The sequence below is a fragment of the Lycium barbarum genome, chromosome 8 (assembly GCF_019175385.1).
Source record: "Lycium barbarum isolate Lr01 chromosome 8, ASM1917538v2, whole genome shotgun sequence".
Lineage (NCBI taxonomy): Eukaryota > Viridiplantae > Streptophyta > Magnoliopsida > Solanales > Solanaceae > Lycium > Lycium barbarum.
This window is the reverse complement of record NC_083344.1, coordinates 92475814-92495811: the sequence shown is the minus strand read 5'-3', so window position 1 is coordinate 92495811 and position 19998 is coordinate 92475814. Positions and strand designations below refer to the sequence as shown.

The following is a 19998-nucleotide window of genomic DNA, read 5'->3' as shown; positions in this document are numbered from 1 at the left end:
TGAAAACATAATAGTCTGCAAACAGGAAAAACACCACTGACTCTGTGAACTAATATCTGTCTATGAAACCTCTAAAAACATGTCTGAATACTAACTATCAGGACCTGGCCCTGGACTACCATAAACTGAATACTAATGCAGACTCCATGTTGAACCCCGAGAGAAGTGGGGCTCACCAATAAGCTGATAGTTGAAGTGATCCTACTGCGCAGGTGTATGCTCCTGAAAATCGGTATCTGCACCGTGAAGTGCAGGCCCCGGGCAAAAGGGACGTTAGTACATGGTGAATAGTACTAGTATGTAAAACCTGCTGAAATGAAGAACATGGCACAGTATAGGTATAGGACATGAACTGAAACTGAATGTAACTTGGACATGAGCATAAAACGTGAGTAAAGTCTGAAAACAGTAAATCAATGGGAATACATGTATGTAAAACTGCTTGTAACGTGGGGAATGCTATAGTATAACCGACAACATGGTCTGCTACTTGCGTCCTACCAGCAGAACACTCACAACCTTGCAAGCTTTGTCACGCCCCGAACCATGGCCTGGGAGTAACACGGCACTCGGGCCTTGCTTGCATGTGTCCGAGCGAACCTCATGGCTTGCTTGTCAACATGGGCATCAAAACAACATAATCTATATGATGCAATTTAAATAAATCATGAAAATGTAAATTTGCGGAATAAAGTCTTGAATTTATCTCTTAGCATAAAATATCATGAAAACATAATAGTCTGCAAACAGGAAAAACACCACTGACTCTGTGAACTAATATCTGTCTATGAAACCTCTAAAAACATGTCTGAATACTAACTATCAGGACCTGGCCCTAGACTACCATAAACTAAATACTAATGCAGAATCCATGTTGAACCCCGAGAGAAGTGGGGCTCACCAATAAGCTGATAGTTGAAGTGATCCTACTGCGCAGGTGTATGCTCCTGAAAATCGGTATCTGCACCGCGAAGTGCAGGCCCCGGGCAAAAGGGACGTTAGTACATGGTGAATAGTACTAGTATGTAAAACCTGCTGAAATGAAGAACATGGCACAGTATAGGTATAGGACATGAACTGAAACTGAATGTAACTTGGACATGAGCATAAAACGTGAGTAAAGTCTGAAAACAGTAAATCAATGGGAATACATGTATGTAAAACTGCTTGTAACGTGGGGAATGCTATAGTATAACCGACAACATGGTCTGCTACTTGCGTCCTACCAGCAGAACACTCACAACCTTGCAAGCTTTGTCACGCCCCGAACCATGGCCTGGGAGTAACACGGCACTCGAGCCTTGCTTGCATGTGTCCGAGCGAACCTCATGGCTTGCTTGTCAACATGGGCATCAAAACAACATAATCTATATGATGCAATTTAAATAAATCATGAAAATGTAAATTTGCGGAATAAAGTCTTGAATTTATCTCTTAGCATAAAATATCATGAAAACATAATAGTCTGCAAACAGGAAAAACACCACTGACTCTGTGAACTAATATCTGTCTATGAAACCTCTAAAAACATGTCTGAATACTAACTATCAGGACCTGGCCCTGGACTACCATAAACTGAATACTAATGCAGACTCCATGTTGAACCCCGAGAGAAGTGGGGCTCACCAATAAGCTGATAACTGAAGTGATCCTACTGCGCAGGTGCATGCTCCTGAAAATCGGTATCTGCACCGTGAAGTGCAGGCCCCGGGAAAAAGGGACGTTAGTACATGGTGAATAGTACTAGTATGTAAAACCTGCTGAAATGAAAAACATGGCACAATATAGGTATAGGACATGAACTGAAACTGAATGTAACTTGGACATGAGCATAAAACGTGAGTAAAGTCTGAAGACAGTAAATCAATGGGAATACATGTATGTAAAACTGTTTGTAACGTGGGGAATGCTATAGTATAACCGACAACATGGTCTGGTACTTGCGTCCTACCAGCAGAACACTCATAACCTTTCCAGGGATATGAGATTTAAGTAATAATAAGCATGTAAGGATCCAAACTGCATAATGAAGGTGTTGCCTCCTTGCTGACAACCCTTATCCTACGGTGGCTACGTAGTTTCAAGCTATCTGAGCCTTCTCGGTTAACTAAACAATTCCCAAAACATGAACATAATATAGTTGGCTAAGAAGCCCATGATTTTCGTGAAATAACTTGTAATCATGATTTCATGAAATAACTTGTAAACATGGTTTCATGAAATATCTTGTAATATGGTTTCATGAGATAACTTGTCATAGTCTTGCAAACATATTCTTGATTCATGAGTAATAACAATAGTTCATAATTATATATATATAATTGACTTGAAAACATGCTTGTAACTTGCTACATAAAATCATAAAGTTTCATATAAACATAATGAGAATACATGAGGAAGAATTCATGATTCATGGATTAAGCTAGGGTTCCTAATAACCGTAATGGAAGATTAGGAATACAATAACGAATATAGATTCAAAATTCATGTACATAAATACATAAATACGGGCTACCAATATGTTGGGTTTAATGCCCTAGGGTTTGAACTTCATGGATATCAAGAAACGGAGCATGGGGAAGAACGTAGAGATTCCCTCATGTGGATGGAAGTTCTACATACCTTAATTGCTCCAAAACTTGAATTAAAGACTTGAGCTTTGAAGAAGATTTCCAAAATCTTGAATTCTTGAACCTTGAGATAGGTTTTCTTGAAAACCCTAGTCTTGGAATGATGATTTCTTGTTTAGATTACAAGGATAGGTATTAGAATTGATTTGGAATAATTAGAGTAGACTTACCTTGGTGTTCTTGATGATGGAAGAGGGTAGGAAGTCGTTCTAGGGCTTGAAGGAATGAAAAATAATGATTTGAACTGATATGGATGAATATATACTGTTCTGGAAAAATTAGATTTTCGGCCCAGTTAAATACTGGCCGTATTTTGAAATACGGTCCGTATTTTGACATATGGACTGCATTGCGTCTCTTTAGTAAAATGGCCATAACTCTTTGCACAGATGTCCGTTTGACGCCCATAATATACCGTTCGAAAGGTATTTCAAAGCTCTACAACTTTCATGAAGGAAGTTTTCCCAAATTCCAAATAAATTTTGAAATACGGGCCGTATTTTGAAATACGGTCCGTATTTAACCATTTGACATCAAATTGCCAAATTCCAGAATGCTCAGAAATCCTTGGTTTCAGTTTACGATTTGAAATACGGCCCGTAAACTGAAATACGGTCACTGTTCATGGGCGTAAACCACCATCTTACAGCTGAAGAGGAAATTTCCAATTCCCACATTCTTTATCTGGTTTTCTAAGTCTAGGATCATGGTCAAAGCTTAGGTTAAAGGTACGGGGTGTTACAATATCTCCCCCTTGGGATCATTCGTCCTCGAATGATGGGTCATGGTTAAGAACATGGTTGGACATGGCTTGAATTCATGAACATGAAAGAAACATGACGTAAAACATAAGAGCTTGACATGGTTACATGGGAACATGGTCATGGATCATGAGAACTGAATACGTGATTACATGGAAACATGTACATGGGGAACATGAAACTGAGTAGCGCCTACATGAATGAGAATCATGAAACATTTGTCCTCGATTTATGACTAGTGGTTAAGAATCGCTACTAACTCTGGAATCTACAAAATTTATGGTAGGACTTCCTTCATAATCCGGACCCTCACGACATTTCTCAAACGCCTGCCAACTAACTAAAGTACCAACACACAACTCACACGGTATCTTAATAAGCATGATGTGACATAACGTGATTACTGCATCATGTATGTAGCTAACATAAATACTGAGCTGGCTTGAACACACGGACATTGGCTGAATGATTATATGATTACTATGCATGGGGTTTGGAAGAAAATCCGTAGGCATGAATGACAGAAGTACTGGAAATAGGCACGAACATGACATGATTACCTGGGCATGAGACGCATGACGTGGGACATAAATACATGAAACTGGATGACATGAATACATGAGTGCTAAACTGTCATGAGATACAAATACGTGTGAAAATGGATATCGTAACATGGGATCTGAATATCGAAAACACGATTGTTACAACACGTGGGTTGAATACTAAGCGCGTGTAGGATTTGGATACTTAGAGACTTAATCACAGACGTTCGTATGTCACCATGGTAATATGAGATAGGAGTATGACTTAGGCTTTGAATGTAAGCGCAACTCGATGCGAATGCAACAGACTTGAATCGTATAACAAGAATATGATCCTAACATAGGTATTCATAAATCTCTAGCATAGGCATGACATGAATACGTCGAATCTGAGTAGTATACTCTTGAGATAAGTACCACAGGTTATATGAAAAGTTATCTATTTGAATATAGGAATGCACCTTACTTCTGCTTATCTTGTTAGCTGTTAATCATGATTATGAATTCCTTAGCTCATCTTGCTCATTCTCATGAGCGAATTATAGAGGACTGAGAGAAAAAGAATTATTGGTACTATTCACATGAGATACTTTGCTCTAGAGAACAGACATGGCATGGTGCATTATACATGGAGGACGTAACATGGAACATGCGTATATGGGAACGTGATTCATATGGCATGAAACGTGAATAGGATGACATGGGCATGGGACCATGAAAAATATGGCGTTTATATGAGTACCTACATACCATGGCGTATGGACTTGAGTTCATGAACATTGAAGTAAGACTAAGGCATACGTGTGACTTGCATGGAGTACAATTGTAGGCTAACTCTTGGGTACTCATAGGCGTAAGGCATGGATAAAGTATTACTTTTAGAACTTAGATATATTGAAAGAATAGGACATGGTTCAACACAGCTTACTCTTATCACTGTAAGTAAATGCCCTTGTTATAAATAAGGCTCATGAAGGAATAGATTATAGGCATGAATAATTCGTTTCTTGAGCATCTAACACAAAGGTAGAAAGTCACCTTGAACATAATAAGGCCTAGATACTTAGCAAAAGGAAAAAGGAATCATGTCATCATAATCGTAAGACCTTAGCTAAAGGAATGTAAGCACGAATTACATAGAATCATGGATAGGACATCCATCTTGGTTCACCTTCATTATTATCTCACAAAATCATTATTACGATACCGCTATAAGTGGAATACATAGCGAAATGAATTAAGGCACGAGTATATGATAACATGGATAACATAACCATAAGGGTCAAGATCATCATCAGATTTGAAAAGCACTTAGATGCTAGAACATAGACATGAGTATAAAAGCATGATAGATACGTGAGACCTGAATGCGGTTTTTTTTTTTAACTTTAGACACGAGCACACCTGATGTGCAAAACATGAAAGGACATTCCCTTGCATACCTTACCATCGTATGAAGTCTTAATTCTTGTATCTTAAACATGGAGTGTAAAGCTCTAACATGGGCATGGTATGGGTATGAAAGGCACGAGTAGAGTACGCCTGGTCATTAATACCACATAATACATGAATTACTCTGGAATTGGAACTGTTATACCCTTAAAACCCACTATTCGCTCTACAACTTTATCTTATAACATAATTACCTAGTACTTGATCTCAACAACATGATAAAAAACACATTTTACGCATCTTATTTTTGGTTCATAAAACTGTGATGCTCTAACATAATCTCCTCAACACCTATCAACTTACGAAACACATAATCTATATCGGTACCTTATCACACAATCTCCCCCTTAGTTCAAAACTTAACATTTAAAGCTTGTGGATCTCTCGAGTTAGCGATAAGTGGTCATCTAATGGATCTGCTAATGTCCTAAAAAATACTGACGACTAATTTCTTCCGCTTACTTCAAGCAAGTCTTACTTACTGGGAAAACTGGATTACTTAAATGAACGAGTTTCTAGTGTACATAACTGGCATGCTAGCTTTGTCAGTCTTGGGGAAAACTCTTTTCTGATAACTCTTAAAGACTCTTCTTCTGTAGCTTGCTCTCTTACTGCTTAGATGATTTTGTTCTTTCACCAATTTCTATACCTCGAATTTAACTTAAACCCTTTGGGTTCTAACACGCCTTCGGTGTATTCAGGCAGTTACCTTAGTAGTGCTAACTTGACTAAGTAACTCAAATCGTATTTCTACTAACTCTGCTGAAATTTTCTAATTCACTGTGTCTATTCAAACTTACTCACTATGCTTCTGTTGACCACTTACTAGCATCATAATCTCTAACTCTTCTCTGAGTACTAAAGTGAAGCATAAGGTTATTTCTAACTTTTCCTCTTTATCTGACTCTATTCTGGAGTTATATACTATCATTTTGAACTATAGACATGGATCACACTTAGGAAAATTTCATCTGTCTTAAACAAGGAATTGGATCAACTAACCCCAAACTCTCTATACACTTTCAAAATTTATATCATACTATACACCAGGGATAAATATTTAATCACATAACCTAAGAGAAAATTGTCATATCTTTTATCTCGTAGTAATATCTGCTTCTTTTAGTAGCTTACTAACGTCATACTCTCTAGGTCTGATCTGAATAAGCTGAAATAATTTAAAACTAACCTTACAAAAATTTATATCGTCTGCTCGTGGTTTTCTTATCGCATCAGTCCCTTCTTAGTCATGTGCATAGATCATATGACAAAAATATATATATCCTTAAAAAAAAGTCGATACTTTCTAGTATTACAGGTGATTGGCTCTTAGGCTATTTCCTACTTAAAACTACTGTGGACAATTTATGCCTGATGCGGTTAACTTCATAACATCCTACCTCGTAGGGTCTTAAATATGAACCATCACCCTTATATGGTAGCTCCATGGTTAGATAATCCAAATAAACTTATTCTGTAAGGTATATAACCTATGTATACTGCCATGCCGAAACTTGTTTTTAAAAGGGTATTATCACCTGATAAACACACCATGCACTATTTGGTAAGTCTTGGGTCTCGAATTTTCCTTCTCGCCGCTTACGCATTCGATACGTTTAGAATTCGATGGAAAGAGAATGTTACTTACTGCTCTAAGCTTCATGACACGAGTTAGAATAATTCCTGATGCCTCTATCGGAGAGAAACATATCGATAACGACTAGCTTTACATCTTCCTCATCCATTGAGACTAGGCGTATTCGGTAGAATGGGAAACAAACATGAGTTCGAGTGATTTCTGAGAACACAGCTCTATTGCACGATCTAGAGTTGAAAGAAGTGAGACAATCTTAAATGTCTTGGTGGTCAACTGTTTATATGTGTGGGCGCCACACACATATAAAAATGACCCCACTGGACACGGTTTCATAGACTCCCTAAGACACTTGAACCTAGGGCTCTGATACCAAGCTTTGTCACGCCCCGAACCATGGCCTGGGAGTAACACGGCACTCGGGCCTTGCTTGCATGTGTCCGAGCGAACCTCATGGCTTGCTTGTCAACATGGGCATCAAAACAACATAATCTATATGATGCAATTTAAATAAATCATGAAAATGTAAATTTGCGGAATAAAGTCTTGAATTTATCTCTTAGCATAAAATATCATGAAAACATAATAGTCTGCAAACAGGAAAAACACCACTGACTCTGTGAACTAATATCTATCTATGAAACCTCTAAAAACATGTCTGAATACTAATTATCAGGACCTGGCCCTGGACTACCATAAACTGAATACTAATGCAGACTCCATGTTGAACCCTGAGAGAAGTGGGGCTCACCAATAAGCTTATAACTGAAGTGATCCTACTGCGCAGGTGTATGCTCCTGAAAATGGGTATCTGCACCGTGAAGTGCAGGCCCCGGGAAAAAGGGACGTTAGTACATGGTGAATAGTACTAGTATGTAAAACCTGCTGAAATGAAGAACATGGCACAGTATAGGTATAGGACATGAACTGAAACTGAATGTAACTTGGACATAAGCATAAAACGTGAGTAAAGTCTGAAAACAGTAAATCAATGGGAATACATGTATGTAAAACTGCTTGTAACGTGGGGAATGCTATAGTATAACCGACAACATGGTCTGGTACTTGCGTCCTACCAGCAGAACACTCACAACCTTGCAAGCTTTGTCACGCCCCGAACCATGGCTTGGGAGTAACACGGCACTCGGGCCTTGCTTGCATGTGTCCGAGCGAACCTCATGGCTTTCTTGTCAACATGGGCATCAAAATAACATAATCTATATGATGCAATTTAAATAAATCATGAAAATGTAAATTTGCGGAATAAAGTCTTGAATTTATCTCTTAGCATAAAATATCATGAAAACATAATAGTCTGCAAACAAGAAAAACACCACTGACTCTGTGAACTAATATCTGTCTATGAAACCTCTAAAAACATGTCTGAATACTAACTATCAGGACCTGGCCCTGGACTACCATAAACTGAATACTAATGCAGACTCCATGTTGAACCCCGAGTGAAGTGGGGCTCACCAATAAGCTGATAACTGAAGTGATCCTACTGCGCAGGTGTATGCTCCTGAAAATCGGTATCTGCACCGTGAAGTGCAGGCCCCGGGAAAAAGGGACGTTAGTACATGGTGAATAGTACTAGTATGTAAAACCTGCTGAAATGAAGAACATGGCACAGTATAGGTATAGGACATGAACTGAAACTGAATGTAACTTGGACATGAGCATAAAACGTGAGTAAAGTCTGAAAACAGTAAATCAATGGGAATACATGTATGTAAACTGCTTGTAACGTGGGGAATGCTATAGTATAACCGACAACATGGTCTGGTACTTGCGTCCTACCAGCAGAACACTCACAACCTTGCCAGGGATATGAGATTTAAGTAATAATAAGCATGTAAGGATCCAAACTGCATAATGAAGGTGTTGCCTCCTTGCTGACAACCCTTATCCTACGGTGGCTACGTAGTTTCAGGCTATCTGAGCTTTCTCGGTTAACTAAGCAATTCCCAAAACATGAACATAATATAGTTGGCTAAGAAGCCCATGATTTTCGTGAAATAACTTGTAAATAACTTGTAATCATGATTTCATGAAATAACTTGTAAACATGGTTTCATGAAATATCTTGTAATATGGTTTCATGAGATAACTTGTCGTAGTCTTGCAAACATGTTCTTGATTCATGAGTAATAACAATAGTTCATAATTATATATATATAATTGACTTGAAAACATGCTTGTAACTTGCTACATAAAATCATAAAGTTTCATATAAACATAATGAGAATACATGAGGAAGAATTCATGATTCATGGATTAAGCTAGGGTTCCTAATAACCGTAATGGAAGATTAGGAATACAATAACGAATATAGATTCAAAATTCATGTACATAAATACATAAATACGGGCTACCAATATGTTGGGTTTAATGCCCTAGGGTTTGAACTTCATGGATATCAAGAAACGGAGCATGGGGAAGAATGTAGAGATTCCCTCATGTGGATGGAAGTTCTACATACCTTAATTGCTCCAAAACTTGAATTAAAGACTTGAGCTTTGAAGAAGATTTCCAAAATCTTGCATTCTTGAACCTTGAGATAGGTTTTCTTGAAAACCCTAGTCTTGGAATGATGATTTCTTGTTTAGATTACAAGGATAGGTATTAGAATTGATTTGGAATAATTAGAGTAGACTTACCTTGGTGTTCTTGATGATGGAAGAGGGTAGGAAGTCGTTCTAGGGCTTGAAGGAATGAAAAATAATGATTTGAACTGATATGGATGAATATATACTGTTCTGGAAAAATTAGATTTTCGGCCCAGTTAAATACTGGCCGTATTTTGAAATACGGGCCGTATTTTGAAATACGGTCCGTATTTTGACATATGGACTACACTGCGTCTCTTTAGTAAAATGGTCATAACGCTTTGCACAAATGTCCGTTTGATGCCCATAATATACCGTTGGAAAGGTATTTCAAAGCTCTACAACTTTCATGAAGGAAGTTGTCCCAAATTCCAAATACATTTTGAAATACGGGCCGTATTTTGAAATACGGTCCGTATTTAACCATTTGACATCAAATTGCCAAATTCCAGAATGCTCAGAAATCCTTGGTTTCAGTTTACGATTTGAAATACGGCCCGTAAACTGAAATACGGTCACTGTTCATGGTCATAAACCACCATCTTACAGCTGAAGAGGAAATTTCCAATTCCCACATTCTTTATATGGTTTTCTAAGTCTAGGATCATGGTCAAAGCTTAGGTTAAAGGTACGGGGTGTTACATAGACATTATAACTTACTAGTTTAAAAAATAGGAAGAAATAACTGAAAATGGGGGGTCTAAGTTTTTTTTTTTTAAGTTTGGTTTAAGGGTAGCTAGTTAGATAATTAGGACAAGAAGTTTAGTTGGCTATAATCTATATTTGAAATTATAATCTCATGCTTTTTAGCTTTGTGTTTTGAAACTGTGGTAGTTTTGGAGACTGTTTTGATAGGATAGGAGTACTTAGCTTTGATTTTGGGTAAGATATAGTTGTTCTGAAATCTGGAAATAACTCCTATGGTTTATTTCAGATTCTAGATTCTATTTTGCTGCCATGTAGTTGAATATGATTTCTGTTAATTGCTTAAGTTCATTTTAGAGTAGTATATTTGCTTGATATGTTGAAAATTGTCTTAAGTTAGTAAGTTTTCCTTTAAAATGATTCATGGAGTTATTTGTAAGTATGGAATAAGGTTTTATGAAAGCTGAATATCCTGAGTTTGCTTTTGGTTGGATGATTATGACCTATCACTCCCTTTACTGTCTAAACTACTAAAAATTTGATACATAACTAGGCTAAGTGTTTGATAACTTGATTTGTGATTAATACGTTTCTAGTTTTTTGTGAAAAAAATGATTTCAAAGATTTTAAGTCACTACTAGAATTTAGTTTGTAAACCTGAAACTCTGTTTATGTTTTCATTTTGATTTAGAACTGACAACTGAATGGCGTTTATGACTTATTAGCCTATCCAAGTAGTTTAATAAGTTTGAAAACTGATTTGGAATGTAGTTTGTACGATTTTGAAATCATAAAGTTGTTTATGTGAGGTTAGTTAATAAATTGAAACCTATTTCTTTGTAAAAACTACTTCTATGTGACTTTTGCTAAATGTTGCAATGCAACTTAGAATAAGCTATTGAATTTGAAATATTGAATCACTATTTTCTCCAATTTGTCCCTACTTAAAACTGCTTAGAACCTATAGAACTGCCTCACTTAGTTAACTTAGGAGGATATCTTGTGAGTTTTGGAATAGCTTGAGTCTGAAAAATGCAATTTTGAAACCTCAAAGATCTGTACATTGCTTGGATGATTTTTGACACTAGTCTAGGTTTGGACCCTAGGAGTAACCTTGCTTATTTTCATCCCTGAATCTCTTAAAATTGGCTGAACTTGAACAGAAAACTTTGCCTAAGACTTAAAAAAGGAATTCTGTGAAAATCCTACTTGCTGAGTTACTTTGACTTGAAGTTTGAATATTATTCATGTTTAGTTTGCTATATGTTCTTACTTAACTTGGATGCTTAAAAACTGTTTTAAAAAGTTATAATATAGGAAGATATATTGGACTTATGTTTTGCTTGGAAATGGCTTTAAATATTGAGAATGGAGTTGGCTTACTTGTTTACTCACCTACTTGCAACCCTTAAGTTATTCTGGTTTGACATTTGAAGTTTGAATCCTGTCTATCATTGAAAATATGGTTGAGGATGTATTAGTGTAGATACTACTAGCCTATTTTGTATTAGTGTAGATACTGCTAGCCTGTTTTGATTCATTGGCTGATGTTCTGATCATTTGACACTATGAATTTAAAAAGAAGAAGAACTGGATGTAACTTTGATTAGGAGTTGAGTGCTATATTTGTTTATTTGCTACCTGGTCTCTTCCTTCCCCTTCCTATGTGATCTTAAGGCTTACTTTCATGCTCTATGTGTGACAAAACATCTACTGAAAAATCCTTAAGAATTCTGTTTAACTTGGAATATTGATGAGTTAAGAAAAGATAAAAATGAAGTGGTGAGTTCAATAATTATAAGTTGCTTATGCATTTGTCCTTTTCCCATTTCCTATTACTTGATGATTCTGCTTATATATTCTTGTCTCCTAGATGCCATTTAAGACCTAGGATGAGTGTCATGAAACCTATACTTCTCTTGACTTGATCATGCAACTCAGACTTGAGTATTTTGCTATGAACCCTTTCTGTTATGACCATATGTGACCTCTACTTGTGCCTTAGTTCATTTGAGTAGTCCTAGAGATAAGTTTGAGACTAGGAAACCAGTTAAAACCTTTACAAGTGTCCTATATGATCTACATGTTGGAATACCCTATGATTTACTAGACCATCTATGTAGCTTATTGTGAGTTCTTATATTAAGCCTTTGAACTATTTGTTCATTCTGGGAATCAACTTATGGCTAAATCATCATTTGAGACTTTCCTTTGTGACATATTACAATCTGGCATGGCAAAAGATAACTTTTGAAACTTGTTAAGTTCAAACTTGGAAAAACTTAAAGTTTGGGGATTTGTTAAGCCTCAAAACTGGCATTGTTTTGTCATTTTGATTCTACAATAGACTAATATTGATTGAAAGTGGCAGACCACACCTAGACTACCATGTCTATGCATTTTCTCACCTTAAAAGATAGAATTTGGGTCAACATGTAGAAAGTTTAGAAATACTTGCTTGAATCTCTTTGATATTTTACCCTACACTACTGATTAGCTAGCTATACTAAAACCAAAATCAATATGACTTCTGTGTCCTAGCTGTTGTGCACATTTCTATTCTTGTTTGTATTCCTTGTTATCCTGTCATTTTTGTATTACTTTCACTCTGAATTTGTTGATAGTTTACTTCAAATTTGGATAATATAAAACCTCAAGGAGTTTGTTTGGTCTTTCCTGGTAGTTAAATGTTTGATATGGGCTTGAAAGTGAACTGTTTGGAACCCTTTAAAATTCTTAACTGGTTGTTTGTTGATACTGGTCTTAAGACCTATTTGTGATGTTAGAAGTTAATTAGTAGCCTAAGACTTTGGCTATGTATACGTTTATAGGAGTTGGATTGACTAAGTATAAGGGGGTGTATATCAGGTATATGGAGGGTATGCTATTGTGTTTTGCTCTCCATTAGGTGTATATCATGGGGTATATCATGTATATTCAGTTTTGACACTTAGTAAAATTCGAGAATGCTTTGGTTTGGGCCCTGGGTTCTGGGCTCATCTCTTTATTCGACTGGACCTCTTTATATTGCTTATTTAGTAGTTGGGCCGGTCTACTGTTTTAGCCGAAATATTTGAGAAAAATGTCCCCTTTGCATAACCTGTCCCTCCCTATTTGCTTAATAATTATGGGCCTAGCCCAATTCTGTTGTAATTTAAATTTTTTGCCTTGTAATTTAATTTATGTCCTGGAGTTAAAAACTAATTCAATGTATGCCCATGTTTATTGTAAACTCCTATCCATTGGTGGGTCCAACGAGGCCCACTAACTTTCCTAGATCAAGTCGACCTCAAGCATGGATGGACAACCGTACTTCCCCGAGACACTTTCCTTTTTAAATGAGGCAAGTGCAAATACGAATTCAGCATGTCTTCATTCAGCACTACAGGAAACCAAAGGCTCTCACATATCTTAATTCAGCACTCTCATAAGTGATTTTTACAAGAATAATGGCTAGTGAGACACCTAAAGAAGCATGGGAGAAGCTAAAAGAGGAGTTCGATGGAAGTGACAGAGTGAAGACTGTCAAACTCCTAACTCTCAGAAGAGAATTTGAGACGTTAAGGATAAAGGAAGGAGATACTATGAAAGACTACTCTGCCAAACTTTTGGAGATTGTAAATAAAATCAGATTGTTTGGTGAAGTCTTTCCAGATTTAAAAGTGGTCGAGAAGATGATGATAAGCTTACCAGCAAGGTTTGAGTCCAAGATTTCAGCAATAGAGGAATCTTGTGATTTGAAGACTTTATCAGTAGCAGAATAGATAGGCAAGTTGCAAGCCCAAGAATAAAGATCAAGTATAAGAGATGAAGAAGTAGCAGCAGTGGCATTTCAAGAAAAGCATAAAGGCAAGCAGCCTGCGAAGGACAATAAAAGGATGGAAGGAGATAAATTAGCAAAGGGGAAAACATGGAAGGAATCTTCAAAGAAAGGGAAGTTTCCACCTTGCAACCATTGTAAAAGAACCAATCATCAAGAAAAGGACTGCTGGTTCAAGGGAAAGCCATCTATTCAATGCAGATTCTATAGAAAAATGGGTCATATTGAGAAGAATTGTAGGATCAAGCAGAACCAACCACAACAAAACCATATGCAATAGGCAAATTTTATTGAAGAGTTAGAAAAGGAAGAAGAAGGCATATTTGTGCTTCTGATGAAAAAAACACAACCAACAGATCCACATGGTTCATAGATAGTTGATGTGCGAGTCATATGACACACAATGAGCTTCTGTTTCAGACACTTGACAAGTCAATTAGAACTAAAGTCAGGATGGGAAATGGTGAAACGATAGAAGCACATGGGAAGGGTTCAGTTGCCTTTTAGGCTAAACAAGGTACAAAATTTATACGTGATGTGTTGTATGCTTCTTGTTTAGCATGTAATCTGTTAAGTGTTGCTCAAATGATGTCGAAAGGTTATTCTTTATTTTTTAAGGGTAAGCATTGTTTGGTTTTTTACTCTGAAGATAGTTTGGTTATTAAAGTAGAAATGGTGAATAAAATCTTTCCTTTAGACAGGAATCTTGATAGTGCCAATTTTGCGAGTTTGGACGAGTCATGGTTGTGGCACAAAAGATATGGGCATTTTAACTATGCCACCTTAAAGTCTATGCATGAAAAGGGCTTGTCTAAGGATTTACCTAAAATCTCACTGTTAGCTCATGTCAATGGGTGAGGTACACAGGAAAGCATTTCCTAAAAGTGCTACCTGGAGGGCATTTGAAAAACTTGAGCTAGTTCATACTGATGTGTGTGGACCTATGCAGACACCATCTTTGGGCATTGTCCTCTTTATTGATGACTTAACAAGGATGACTTGGGTGTATTTTCTGAGTAATAAGTCTTAAGTAATTTCAATTTTCAAGAAATTCAAAGCTTTTGCTGAAAGACATAGTGGTTGTAAGCTAAAGGCTTTGAGGTCGGAAAATGGTGGAGAATACACTTCAAATGAGTTCAATAAGTATTGCGAAGATATGGGGATTTATCACAAGATGACAGTAAGCTATGCACTCGAATAGAATGGGGTCTCAGAGAGGAAGAACAGGATTATAGTTGAAATGGTTAGATGTTTGTTGTTGGAAAAGAAACTACCGCAAAGCTTTTGGCAGAAGTTGTTCATACTTCGGTGTATTTGTTAAATAGGCTGCCGACAAAAGCTGTGGATGGAAAGACTCCTATTGAGACATGGAGTGGAATAAAGCCAACTGCCAAGCATTTAAAAATCTTTAGTTCAATATGCTATTCTCATGTTCCTTCAGTCAATAGAAGCAAACTTGAATCAAAAGGTGAATTAGGGATTTTTATTGGATATTCGTCTCAAGCCAAGGGTTATAGAGTTTTCCATTAGAAGAGATGTAGTAGTGGATGAGCATGCTTATTGGAACGGGGATAAGGAGCAAATTGAGCAAGAAAATGCAGTTTCTCAGAACTTGCTTCCGCTGCCTGCGACACAATCTGTTGGCTCTGAAAATCTGGAAGAAGATGAAGAAGCAGACGGGGAATCCTCACTTAATTCGCCAATTTGAAGATAATTCCCTTTCTAATATATACGAAAGCTGAAATGTTGCAATCTCTAAACCAACTAGCTATCAAAAAGCATCAAGACAAGAAGTTTGGATTAAAGCTATGAAGGAGGAAATTGGTATGATCGAGAAGAATGACACTTGAAAGCTTGTTGATAAAACCAAAGAAAAAAATGTTATAGGGGTGAAATGGGTTTATACAACCAAACTTAATCCAGATAATTCAGTTTATAAGTACAAAGCAAGGCTTGTTGTGAAAGGTTATGCACAAGTTGCTAGTCTAGATTATGGAGACACATTTGCACTTGTTGCGAGACATGATACAATAAGGCTTCTGTTTGCTTTGGCAGCTCAAGCAAATTGGAATTTGTATCATCTAGATATGAAATCGGCGTTCTTAAATGGGCTGTTGCAGGAGGAGATTTATGTTGATCAACCAGAAGGCTTTCAAGTTGCAGGAATGAAGGATAAAGTCTACAGACTAAATAAGGCATTGTACAAATTAAAGCAGGCTCCTCGAGCCTGATACAGTAAGAATGATGCTGATCCCATTCATTATGGCTTCAAGAGAAGTGAAAATGAAGTCACTTTATATGTTAAGAAAGCTAAAGGCAGAGATGTGCTTATGGTGTCACTCCATGTTGATGACCTTCTGTTAACATGAAGTAATGAAGCTATGATGAATTAGTTCAAGCAAGAAATGGAGACCAAGTTTGAAATGTCGGATTTGGGTGAAATGACTTACTTTCTGGGAATGGAGATTCATCAAGCTACTAATGGAATCTTCATTTCTCAGAGAAAATATGCATAGGATATTTTTAAAAGGTTCAAGATGGACAGGTGCAAGCCTGTATCGACCCCACTGGTTCAGAATGAAAAGATTTTGAAGTTTGAAGAAGGTGATAGGGCTGATCCAACAGTTTATAAAAGTCTAATTGGTAGTTTTCTATATTTAACAGCAACAAGACCTGATCTTATGTTCACGGCAAGTCTTTTGTCGAGGCTCATGCATGCTCCAAGTTTAGTTCATCTTGGTGTCCCTAAACAATTGTTGAGGTATATCAAGGGAACCGCTAATTATGGTATTTTGTTTAAAAAGGAAGAGCAAGGGCAATTGATGGGTTATTCGGATAGTGATTGGGCAGGAAGTGTTGATGATATGAAAAGAACTTCTGGATATGCTTTTACACTTGGTTCAGGCTTGTTCTCATGGAATTCAAAGAAGCAAGAGGTGGTAGCTCAATCTTCTGCAGAAGCAGAATACATCGCTGTTGTTGGTGCAACTAATCAGGCTCTATGGTTAAGAAATATTTTATATGATTCAGAGCAAAATGACATTGAAGCTACTGTCATTAAGGTTGACAACAAGTTAGCAATATCGATGGCCAAAAATCCGGTGCATCATAGTCGTAGCAAGCATATAAATGTGAAGTTTCACACTATCAGGCAAGCTGAGAAGGATGGCGAAGTTAAGCTTGTTCATTGCAGCTCAAATCAGCAGATTGCATACATCATGACCAAGGCTCTTCCTAAGGGGAAATTTGAAGTTCTAAGGGCTAAGCTAGGAGTATCCATGAAAAATATCAAGGAGGAGTGTTAGACTGGATAGTCTTTAATTTAATATTTCCTAGTTTGATATTTTGTTTAGTTTGTAAAGGAATGGTAGTCCTTGTTTTGTGGAATATGTCTTGTAAGAAAGGACAATAGTGGTTGGATAAGTTAGGTGTCCTACTAACTTTTGAAGTGTATTATGTAGATATATGTGTGTATACCTTTTGGAATATGAAATGAATGAAAAAAGTTTCTGCTAAACCTATTTGTTTTCTCTGTAGTTTCAAAAGCTAACAAGGAGAAGCAGAGCAGATATTCTTGAGCAACACCTCCTAGACCGCAATGAAAGCATGAGTGTTGTGCTTGAGAGATTTAACAACATTGGAATTAACACTCCTGGAGTTGTTGCCTTGCTAGGCATATACATTCCACTATACCTTGAGTTTCTTAGATCAATTATTAACAAAAATAAAAAGAAGAAAAAAAGGACAGTTTGATGCACTAAACTCTCCCTATGCATGAGGTCATGGGAAGAGACGACCATATTGTGATTATACATAACCTTATCTTGCATTTCTAATAAATATTTTCTTCATGGCTTGATCATGCAAAACCCTAATTCTCGGATCCATTAATAGGAGAGGGAGAAAAAGAGATCAAAGTTAATTATGTGTCATTTCTCTTGCAGGTGCTCACAGGTGTGGGAAGAACACACTGTATTAAGCTGGTTCACCATTTACATCCCGAGGTGGACCCTCAACTCAACCATGAACACGTACCCCACATGCTCAAGAAATGCCCGGATCCAATCCCTAACCCAAACGTCGTGCAGTATGTGGGAAATGACAGAGGCACACGTATGAGGCTAGACAACAACTACTACAGGAACATATTGGACAACAAGGAATTGATGTTGGTAGACCACCAACTAGCTGTAGATAAAAAGACCAGACAATATGTAAAGAAAATGGCAAAGAATGAAGGCTACTTCTTCAAAGAATCTGCAAGAGCCATCACCGTTCTCTCTGAGAACAATCCTCTCACCGGCACAAAGGGGGAGATCAGAAAGCAGTGCAATCTTGCCGACAAGCTCCACTAGGAACTTGCTTTAGCTACTACTTGTACCCTGTCTTTCCATTTGTATATATGAGGAGAGGACCGTGATAATATAGAAATAAGGTGGTGTTTCCCAGTTGGAGTTTGTTTTAAGCCCAATTATGACTTGTTTTAAGATGGTTTGTGGAAGTAGTGGTGACAATATTATTCCCAGTTGCTTTTTTAAGTTCTCAGAAGCTACTACTCCTTAGGCTGTAAGCTTTATGTTGGAGATGGGCCATGATAGAAGAAGGTGTTTCTCTCTCTCTCTCTTCCTCTTTATCATAAAGATACAAGCACGACTCCATTAACTTTATAATGGATTTACATGAAAAAAGAAAAAATCATCTGCGGAAGGTAAAGCTTGATGACTAGCACTCCAGGCACTTCAATTTTTTTAAAAAATATATGGAAAAATATTTTTTAAAAATAAAGAAATGATTCCTTTACAAAAGCAAAAATGAATCATATATCCACATTAATGTCATTATTTATATCAGTGCTGCAGAAACTAATAATGTAAAAAGGTTCAGACAGAGGAGCTACAATTACTAGCAGTGGGACATCCCCAACCCACCCCACCCCCCACCTTCTTTTTTTTTTTTTTTTTTTTTTGTTTGCATACACTTCGGTTAGTCCCCCGGTACCTCGATCATCCTATCAGTATAGGTATTGGATAATGCTACCCACAAGGCTAAGAAAAAATGATAAGAAATCACCTTTTCTTTTTTGAGCCTCTAAAATTCAAACCCTTCATATTCCCATTTCCTCAATCGTTAGATTTGTTGGGTGTGCGAACAAAGTACCACATTGGTAGCTGGAAAGAAAAAGGAGTTACTTATAAGGAGTTGAATATTCTTAATGATGTAAGGCCTTTTGGGGAAAACCGTGCGGGTTTGGCCCAAAGCAGATAATATTACACATGTTAAGAGTATCTTTGGACCGTTAAGCCCAACAACTGGTATCAAAGCCAATGGTTTGGCGGGACAAGCCTTTGGGCTTCGGTGACCGTAAATACTCTGAAAATTTGGGTGGCGCATTGACACGTTGAATCTCTAACTCGTAATAAGCCATGTGGAACTTAGTTCGAGGGGGAGATTTTTTGGTGTGCGAACAAAGTACCACAATGGTAGCTGAAAAGAAGCTACTTATAAGGTGTTGGATACTCTTAATGATGTGAGGCCTTTTGGAGAAAATCGTGCGAGCTTGGCCCAAAGCGGACAATATCACATCATGTTAAGAGTATCTTTGGGCCGTTTTAGCCCAACAACTGGTATCAGAGCCAATGGTTTGGCGGGATGAGTATTAAGATGGCGGAGTGTGGCGTGAGGCCCGACTTAGTGCCTTTGCCCGTCTATAGGCCGATTTACGACCTTTACCCATAACGTTGAAGACACGTACACAGCCTTTAGGCTTCGGTGATCGAAAATACTCTGACAATGTGGGTGGCGCATTGACACGTTGAATCTCTGACCCGTAATAAGCCATGTGGAACTTAGTTCGAGGGAGAGATTGTTGGGTGTGCGAACTAAGTACCACATTGGTAGCTAAAAAGAAAAATGAGCTACTTATAAAGAGTTGGATATTCTTAATG

The 19998-nt window shown here is 37.3% G+C and overlaps 1 long non-coding RNA gene across 1 annotated transcript; it reads right to left on the bottom strand.

Annotated features, from left to right (window-relative positions):
- Positions 1-1405: 1405 nt before the first annotated feature.
- Positions 1406-19017, bottom strand: LOC132606304 (uncharacterized). Its single transcript, XR_009569687.1, has 3 exons — positions 8456-19017; positions 7731-7790; positions 1406-1686 (listed from the first exon to the last, which is right to left on the bottom strand). It is a non-coding gene; the product is annotated as an uncharacterized LOC132606304 (long non-coding RNA).
- Between the last annotated feature and the right edge of the window lie 981 nt (positions 19018-19998).